At 36.5% G+C, this 9,939-nt stretch overlaps 1 protein-coding gene across 5 annotated transcripts in view; it reads left to right on the forward strand.

Annotated features, from left to right (window-relative positions):
- Dcaf8 (DDB1 and CUL4 associated factor 8) overlaps positions 1 to 9,939 on the forward strand; it is a 47,157-nt gene that overhangs the window by 1,031 nt on the left and 36,187 nt on the right. For 3 of the 5 annotated variants that reach the window (XM_015492005.2, XM_015492004.2, XM_015492006.2), the window contains exon 2: positions 203 to 276. The exons of the other annotated variants lie outside the window; for them this stretch is intronic. The gene's annotated coding sequence lies outside the window, so the exon portion shown is untranslated. The remainder of the gene's footprint in view (positions 1 to 202; positions 277 to 9,939) is intronic. 5 annotated transcript variants of the gene reach the window in all.

Raw genomic sequence — 9,939 nt, forward strand, 5'->3', positions numbered from 1 at the left:
TTAGCTTGCCTGGCTTCTAATCCTTGGATTTGTTCATTTTATTTCCCTGTGTATGGGATTATTGTTGAGCTGTCAGATAAGTTATTCTGGTTTTAAATAGTTCAGAGGAGGTCTAAAAAAAATACTAAAATGTACTCATAAATATTTTTATTATGTTTAGTAGAATAGACACCTTTGCCATGTAAACTTTAACTTTTCTCAGTCCTTCAGTGAATCTGCAGACCTATTTTCTCAGGAGTTCAGCCTGGCCTTACTTCAGTGATAAAAGGAGGAAAGGTGAGTGGGAGTTGAAGGCATTTAAATTCCTAAGTTCTAGAGAGACCCTGCCCTGAAGCTTAAGTGTTAACCACTTAAGTCAAAATTCCTATCACAATTTCCAAAAGAGTTTGGGTATTGTTCTTGGCTGCATTCCAGCTTTGGTTAAATTACTTTTCCAAGTTTAATTTGCTGTGTTTTGACTTTCTGTCCTAGACTATGGCTGTCTGTATTCAAATGACTTAAGCCTAGAAGTGAATGTGTGTCCCCCATCCCGTGTCTCCCTCTTTTTTCTTGTTCATTTGTCTTGTGTTTTGCCTTTGTGTGGATCATGTTTCTTAAACTGTAAAAAACTAAGAATTATTTTGCCTGAATTCTGTTCAGCCTTTTGTCAAATCAGGTTTCTTCCCCTCTCAGAGGGCTCTGGGTTGTCATCTTTGCCATTTAGAGAATAATCACTTGTAACTAACTAAAAGCTGAGGGATGGTGAATGATGCTGCATTTATTTGGTGTCTCAGACCTGTCTCTGAATTCCAACTTTTCAGAATATAGTGGGGAAATTTTTGGTTAAAAAAATACAGTAGGGCTGGGGATATAGCTCAGTTGGTAGAGTGCTTGCCTTGAATACACAAGACCCTGGGTTCAGTCCCAGCACCACATACAAACACACACACACACAAATATATATATATATATAGTGGTTGTACCTGGTCTGAAGAATTCTTAGCAGAATTATCCAGTGCATTCAACAGTATGAGAGAAGAGTGCTAAGGTTGAGGTTCATAAGGTATGACAGAAAAGCTGACTGGCTCTGGAAGGTAGGCTTAGCCAATTCATAGTATTTATGATGATTCTTTTTTTATTTTCAGTACTGGGGATTGAACCCAGGGATGCTCTGCCACTGAGCTTTATCTCCAGCCCTTCTTATTTTTGTTTTGAGTCAGGTTCTCATTAAGTTGTTGAGGCTGGCCTCAAACATGTGATCCTCTCACCTGAACCCCCTGAGTAAGATTACAGGTGTGCACCACTGCACCTGGCTATTATTTTTTTGATTTGTAGTAGGAAACAGTTAAAAGAGTGATACTGGTAAGGTTTTTTCCCACATGGTGCCCAGATTAGAATGTGCTCATTACAGACTGGATTATAACATTTTTAATGATGGTGTATATGTAAGTTAATATGTAAATCTGTCATAGACCTGGGTTTAATTTTATTGAATTGATTCATTAGTTGTGTGACCTTAGGTGAGTTATTCAAACTTCTTTCTTAATTTCTACATCTTTAAAAGTGGGATAATACCACTTACCTTTCATAGTCATTGTTAGTATTATATGGGAGAACCTATATAAAGATCTTAGATTATGCCTAGCATATGGTACACACTCAAAAAAATATTTTGTTTTCTCTGCAGGTCATTGAAACAGCTTTGAGGGGTTGGGGTTGTGGCTCAGTGGCAGTGTGCTTACCTAGCACACATGAGGCACTGGGTTCAATCCCCAGCACCACATTAAAAAATAATAATAATAAAGAAATAAAAAATATTTTAAAAAAAGAAAAGAAACAGCTTTGAATAAGTTATAAATTCATTTATACTTATTTGCATTTTGTTTTAGAACACATTTTTCTGATTAAATTTTAAAGTTTTTTTTCCCCCTTTGGACTACTGGAGATTGAACCCAGGGCCAGCAAGTTTTATATCTGAAAAAATAAGAATAAAAAACTGGTTGGCGGGGCTGGGGATGTAGCTCAAGCGGTAGCGTGCTCGCTTAGCATGCTTGCGGCCGTTCGATCCTCAGCATCACATACAAACAAAGATGTTGTGTCCGTCGATAATTAAAAAATAAACATTAAAAAAAAAACAACTGGTTGGCCATGGGGGTGCACACCTGTAATCCCAAAGACTCAGGAGGCTGAGATAAGAGGATCACAAGTTCGAGGCCAATCCAGGGAACTTAATGATAAGTGCTAAGAAAGTCCTCTTCTGCTGAGCTCCCCATCCCCTCATTCATTTTTAATTGTTCACCTTAGATATGTACTTTGCAAATGCCCACCCAGGGTTGCCTTCTGAACCCCTTTCAGGACAAAATGATTAGGGTTCAAGACCAGAGGATAGAAGGAATACTAGATATTGGTGTATGTATATTTCCAAATGTATTCTTAAAGTCAGCATCAGTCATTTCCTTTGTTTGTTGCTTCCTTCCTCTTGTTCTCAGCACACTTGATCCAAGTTGTCAGTGATGTAAAAGAAAGAGCCCTTCTGCTGTAATGTTGCCCACCTGTACTGCAGCTACCGCTTATGCCTTTCATTTTAGTCATAGAGAAAATACATTTTCTCCAAGATATTAACCTTATCAATGGATTATAAAAGATTATTAAAGATCTCTTTATTTAGGCAATGAATCAGTACTAAGAGGTTATGAATACAGAGTTGTTTTTTATTTTACAACTGGACTTTTTTTTTTTTTTGATACTGGGGCTTGAGCCCAGGGACACTTAACCACTGAGCCACATCCTTATCCCATTTTATTTTTTATTTTGATACAAGGTCTTGCTAAGTTGCTTAAGGCCTCACTAAATTGCTGAGGCTGGCTTTGAACTTCTGATCCTCCTGCCTTGGCTTCCTGAGTCACTGGGATTACAGGCATGTGCCACCCCCTCTACCCTCAGCTTGGACCATTTTAGTAATAAAACAGCACTGTAAAGAATTTAAACCTCTCTGCAAAAGCGAAGTGCTAAGCAACTCAGTGAGACTTTGTCTCTAAATAAAATACAAAATGAGGCTGGGGATGTGGCTCAGTGGTCGAGTGTCCCTGAGTTCGATCCCCAATACCAAAAAGAAACCTTCTTTTGTGGGCTTCCACATATTTTTGGAAGAGCCAAGGTTACATGAAATTGCAATATACTGATGACATTGCACTGAAGGCAACTTTATTGGTTCAGACCAGTTGTCATTTCAGGGTTTATCAACTTTCATTACCACCATTGAGCTTCTGAATTGTCTATTCTAAGGTAAAGACTCTTGGGGGTATTGATGAGGTGGGCAATTATATTTTTTTTGAGATCTGGAGATTTGTGTTGTGTGGAAGAAGGGTCAGAGGAGAAAAGGAAATAGGTTAATAGAGGAATAACTGTTCTTTAATGCCACATGTGCTAATTAAGAATCCCACCCGCCAACCTTCAGGAGGAATTCATATTTTATGGTCCAGGTAACATCTTATTCTTATCCAGGGAATCATAGCTGTAAAATTATTATCTTTCTGTAAATACTTGTATACTTTATTTATTACATAAGAATTATGAAATCTTATTAGAAAGTATTTCCTAGTATGACTGGGGTGGGAGATTAGGTATGCCTGTGACTTCTTCATTCCTACCACCAATCTGATAGAGCATTTTGTAATACAGTCTATTAAAAAATGTGTAAGAAATCAGTCTCAGTGCCATTGTCCTTAGTGTTACTAAAATCGCCCTAAAGTTAGAAACTTCTCTTCAGAAAGAGCTAAAAGAAACCAGCCTTTTTGTTGCCACTTTAAAACAATCCTGGCATTTCAAAAGCAAACAGACTCTAATATGGTACATTTTATAGAGGTTACTCTGTTGTGGAAGTCAGATATTCAGTTTTATGCCCTAAGTCCTGAATCCTATCATGTGAATTATAGGCTTTTAAAGTCATGAAGTGACTAGTTATACAATTTTCAGATTTATTACTGGATTGTTTGTACTGTAGAAATGTTACTCTAAACATATATAGGAAATGTCCAGATTATAAAAGAGTAGGAAGTATCCTAACACAGGTTTCTTATTGTGTAACACTAGTGTTAGAGTTATTTTTAAATTTATGTTAATTTGGCGGGGGGGCTGGAGATATAGCTCAGTTGGTAGAGTTTGTGCCTCACATGCACAAAGCTCTGGGTTCAATCCCCAGCACTGTCAAAAAATAATAATAATAATAAAGAATAAATTTATGTTAGTTTTATATTTCTGGAGTATAGCATTGGGTGTTTTGTTTTTGTTTCTGTTTTTTATTTTATTTATTTATTTTTTTTTTAGAGAGAGGTAGAGAGAGAGAGAATTTTAGTATTTATTTTTTAGTGTTTGGCGGACACAACATCTTTGTATGTGGTGCTGAGGATCGAACCCGGGCCGCACGCATGCCAGGAGAGCGCGCTACCGCTTGAGCCACATCCCCAGCCCTTGGTTTCTGTTTTGATTTTTTTTTTTTTAGTAGGTTATCAATGAGCCCAGATGATCTGGTGTTTCTCCTCATCTCTTTAGAATATAAGCATATGAATTAATTAAATTAGTATCAGGCATGGAGGTAGTGACCATGTGTACAATAGCCCCCTGCTTTCTGTTGTCAGCCACAATACAGAAATATTAAATGGGAAAAGACCAGAAATAAACAATTCATAAGTTTTAAATTGCTTGCTATTCTGCATAATTTGGTGAAACCTTGCCTTGACCTGCCTGGGTATGAATCGTCTTCTTGTATGGTATCCCTACGCTGTATACCCACTTATGCCTTGCTTGGCAGTCATCTGGGTTATCAAATGACTGCCAATTAGAAAATTGAAAAAATAGATATTTTCCTTAATAATGGACCCAAAGTGCAAGTGTGGTGATGCTGACAATTCAAATATGCCAAGTGTTTCTCTTTTATGTATGTGGTGCTGAGGATTGAACCCAGTGCCTCACGTATGTGAGGCAAGCACTCTACCACTGAGCTACAATATAACCCCAGCCCTCAGATAACTTTTATTATAACATAATGATATAATTATTCCATTTTGTTGGTTATTGGTGCTAATCTCTTATCGTGTCTCATTTATAAGCTAAACTTTATCATAGTGTATGTATGTAGGAAAAAACATAGTATACATAAGAGTTCAATACTATGTACAGTTTCTGGCATCCTGTGGAGCCTTGGAACAAATCCCCCTTAGATAAGTGGGACTACTGTGTCTTGATTTGAATGCCAAAAACCAATGCATTTTAGATTAGCTTTATGGTAATAAAATTTCATCTTTCATTTTCATAAATGTACCCAAGAAACTTCACTGCTGCTAAAATCTGTCAGAAAAAGGGATTACCTACTCTTGTTTACTGAATTTGTCATTCTACTCTTAGAGTGAAAAGAAAGTCCTGAAAGCTCTTCTGAAATTAGCCTGTTATAGGTTTGGGGTTTAGAGCCATCTTATCATCTTATCTCTACAGGTTATAGTTTCTTGTCAGAAGTCCAATCTCTCAGGTACTACCTTACCCTAGGAATGTATTGTAATGTAGGTTAAATAATGAACTGAACTTGCTCTGAGTTGGCCAAGGGTATTGGGGAGTGATTAATATAACAAAGCTAGCATTTTATTAATGAATTGTGATATGTCTAATGGATTGGATCATTGCATAGGTTTTCATCATTGTATCTGAAAAATTAGATATTTCCTCTTATCCTCTGAAGATCATGTTTAAGGCAGTCTGGCCAAGTTCTAATATGAAGCATTTGTACTTGCCTCTTTTTGTTCTTTCTGGTTTTTCCTAGCCATTTGTAAAACTAATATAAGGTTTACCTCTTGTGGTAACCAAGACACTATTCCTTTGGTGTACTTTGTTCATTGCCACATTATCAGGTATGTTTTGTTGAACTTACTTGGTACTATGCATTAGACCTGCCCTGTAACCTGAAATGGGTAGGAGAGTACTTTGTCCTTTTTTTTTTTGTACCAGGGATTGAATCCCAAGGGCACTTAACCACTGATCCACATCCTCGGCCCTTTTTATTTGTTTATTGTAAGACAGAGTCTCATTAAGTTACTTAGGGCCTCACTAAGTTGCTGAGGCTGGCTTTGAACTTGCAATCTTCCTGTTTCAGCCTCCCAAGCCACTAGGATTAAAGCATATACCACCATGCCAGGCAAGAAGGTACTTCTTGATGTTTTCAGCCTTTTTTTTTTTTTTTTTTAGTAGTAAATTTGAAGCATCAAATTTTATATATATATATAAAATTATATTAATTATATATTTGGTATAGTGGCTTTTCCAATGATTTAAGAAAAATTTGAATTGTGAATGGCAGAAATTGAAATAAAATGGGGACTGAATTCTGATGGTAAAGATAAGTCATGTTGGAAACCCAATGAAAAAATAGATAACCCTTAGGACTATTTAAATTGAGATAAATGGGCTTGCATGTTATTATAAAGAGTAGCAACTTTGCTGCTGGAAAACAGCACTTAAGGATTAGAGTGCATTCCTAACATACTCTAAAAAGCTATTACTAGAATTAAAACCAGTAAACTATAAACTCTGCATTTGGTGTTACCAACATGGAGAGAGGTCATTAATCCAAAAAAGTAATGAAGTTTCTTATTCATAGAATACTAGAAAGAACTTCCTCATCTTCCTCTTTGCTTTGTAGTCTTCCATCTTGGGTATCCTTGGAACTTGAGAGGGAGGCTTATGTTGTGAATTCCTGGATGGATTGCTTTGCCCCAGTACACAAAACATGACTGTGCTCAAAAGAAGTTATTAACAGAGTTCTCTGAATTCTTTAAAAGGCCAATGAGAGTGGTAAGCAAATTTCATAGACTTGGGACTGTGTCCTAAATTACAGTGTATGGAGGATCATTTCTGAGTAAAAGAGAAGCCCAGACTTCTCTAAGTAATGCCATCTGGCACCAGAGTTGGAAAACTACTATGTACAGACAGCCTCTTTGCATATATTATCTTTAATCCTCTAAATCAACTCCTGCAGAGTTGTGATATTATCCTGTTTTACAAAGGAAACAAATATAAAAATACATAGAATAGAATTCATACTGTTATTACTGGTCTTTTTATATAAATAAACATATATAAATATATGTAGATGGATATAGATTTATGCACACACACATATATGCAATTTGAATCTTTGGAAACTAGCTGTGCTATCAACTTTGGAAACAGTATCCCAGTTTATTGTGTTGAGTTGGCATTGTATAGAAATTAACAGCCATATTGGTCTAGAAACGTTAATCTTTTTCCATTTGTACAGGGGTATGTACTGTATTAAATATGTAAGGTCTTATTTACATGGGCTTGATTACAAAACTAATAAATTATTGTCTAAACAAACTAAAAGTAGAATTCAAACCCAAGTCTGACATGAAAGCCCTTTTCTTTCTGTTTTACGGTGTTGTCTTTAAGAACAGGGCTCTTCACTGCCAAGTGATGAGCAAATGAGCTGAAAGGTAGAATTAAATATTTCTTATAAAAGTGTATGTAAAATATAAAAAGTACTCAGATGACAGTATGAATAAAAATGTTTATTTGGGACTGGGGTTGTAGCTCGGTGGTAGAGCACCTGCCTAACACAAGTGAGGCACTGGGTTAGATCCTCTGCACCACATAAAAATAAATAAAATTAAGATATTGTGCCCATCTACAACTAAAAAAAAAAAGTTTATTTGTTTAGACATGGTCACAAGTTATGATAAATTGATAGGCTAATGAGTTGGGGTTTTTTTTGTTTTTTGCTTTTGTACCAGGTATTGAACTCAGGGGCACTTGACCACTAAGCCACATCCCCAGCCTTTTTTGTATTTTATTTAGAGACCGGGTCTCATTGAGTTGCTTAGCACCTTGCTTTTTGCTGAAACTAGCTTTGAACTCATGATTCTTCCATCTCAGCCTCCACAGCTGCTGGGATTGCAGGTGTGAACCCAGTTTATCTGGTTCTTAACTAGGGCCCTATATAAAGAAAAATAAAAAGTAAAAAAATATATTTTTCTACTGTGCCAGTGGAGCTAATTAGTTTCTTAAGGAAAGAATTTTTATTTGGGCATTGTGGTACATGCTTGTAGTTCCAGTGACTTAAAAATTATTTCTATTTTATAGAATTAAATGAAGAGATAGCTAAATCCTGGTGGGTTTTTTTTGTTTTGTTTTGTGGGTTGTTGTTTTGTTTGTTTTTTGGTGGTGCTGGGGATTGAACCCAGGGCCTTGTGCATGCAAGGCAAGCACTCTACCAATTGAGCTATATATCCCCAGCACCCCCTGGTGTTTGTGATGCTTAAATAGGGAAGAAAATAATTCAGATCCTGTGGCAATTTCTTGGGAAAAGCTATTATGACTCTTAGAGCCTTTTCTTAGTATATCTCCCCCCCTGCCCCTGCCCGTAGCATTGGAAATAGGGGAAACATGGACATTTCCCACCTGCCTGAAACCTTTTTATCGTTGACTTCCAAGGCATTTAACTTATTATTTTTCCTACTTCTCTTGACCATTTATCTGTCTCCATTCTTGCTTTTATCTGAGGATATGTATTTCTTAAGATTCTTTCTGTGGACCTCCTTTCTCGGAGCTTGTGGGTTTTGTTTTTTTTTTTTAAGGAATGTTTCATTCTTTTTTTTTTTTAAATATATACCTTTATTTTATTTATTTATTTTTATGTGGTGCTGAGGATCGAACCCAGGGCCTTGTACGTGCTAAGCAAGCGCTCTACCACTGAGCCACAATCCCAGCCCCTCAGAGCTTGCTTTTGTACTTCTTTTTGTTTATTTTTAGTATAATTTATAAGATATCTGATATTGAAATTTCTTTGTACAGACAACTCACAAATCTATATGTCTGGTCCTAATTTCCTAATTTATTTCTTCTTCTTCTTTTTTTTTTTTTTGTACCAGGGAGTTAACTCAGGGGTACTTAACCACTGAGCTACATCCCCAACCCTTTTTATTTTTTATTTTGAGATAAGATATCACTAAGTTACTTACAGCTTGCTGAATTGCTAAAGCTGGCTTTGAGCTTACGATCCTCCTGCCTCAGCCTCTCAAGAGCCTCAGATTATAGGTATGCACCACCATACCCAGCCTTAATTTATTTATTTATTTATTTATTTATTTATTTATTTATTTATTTTTTAAAAGAGAGAGTGAGAGAGAGAGAGAGAATTTTAATATTTATTTTTTACTTATCGACAGACACAACATCTTTTTGTTTTGTATGTGGTGCTGAGGATCGAACCCGGGCCGCACGCATGCCAGGCAAGCGCGCTACCGCTTGAGCCACATCCCCAGCCCCTTAATTTATTTATTAATGTCCTTACCTGCATTGGTTTCTCATTACCTTCCTAGCATGTCAATTTGGATTTTAAACACATTCAAAATCAAAATTCATCTCTTCCCTCTCATGTCAGCTTCTCATTTGTGGTATTTGATTTTCAGGCTCAAAACTTGTGTTGACTTTCAGCTTTATAACTACTTAAAGAGCTAAATATTATCTACCTCTATAGTATTTCTCATGTCAATTCCCTTTTATTTTCATCTGCTGCTACCAACCTAAGACATGCCTTCTTTACTGCTTTTCTTGGCAACTACCATAGCTTTTAAACTTGTTTCCCCTTTCTTTTTTGTTAATTTCAGTTTATCCTATGTTTGACAAAGTAATCAGATGCATAACAAGCACATGTCAACTTACTGTATGGGTGTTTTTTGTTTTGTGATGCTGGTATGCACATTCTATGCTGCTACTCTACCACTGAAGTATACCCCCATCCCTCCACTTACTACACTTCATTTTGTTTTTGTTTTGTTTTGTTTTTTGGTGCTACTGGAGATTGAACCCAGCAGCCCTCTTCCACTGAGCTCAGTACCCTCTTCCCTTTTTTCATTTTCTTCCTTCCTTCCTTCCTTTCCTCCTCCCCCCCTC

This window comes from Marmota marmota, unplaced genomic scaffold (assembly GCF_001458135.2).
Source record: "Marmota marmota marmota unplaced genomic scaffold, marMar, whole genome shotgun sequence".
NCBI classification, from domain to species: domain Eukaryota; kingdom Metazoa; phylum Chordata; class Mammalia; order Rodentia; family Sciuridae; genus Marmota; species Marmota marmota.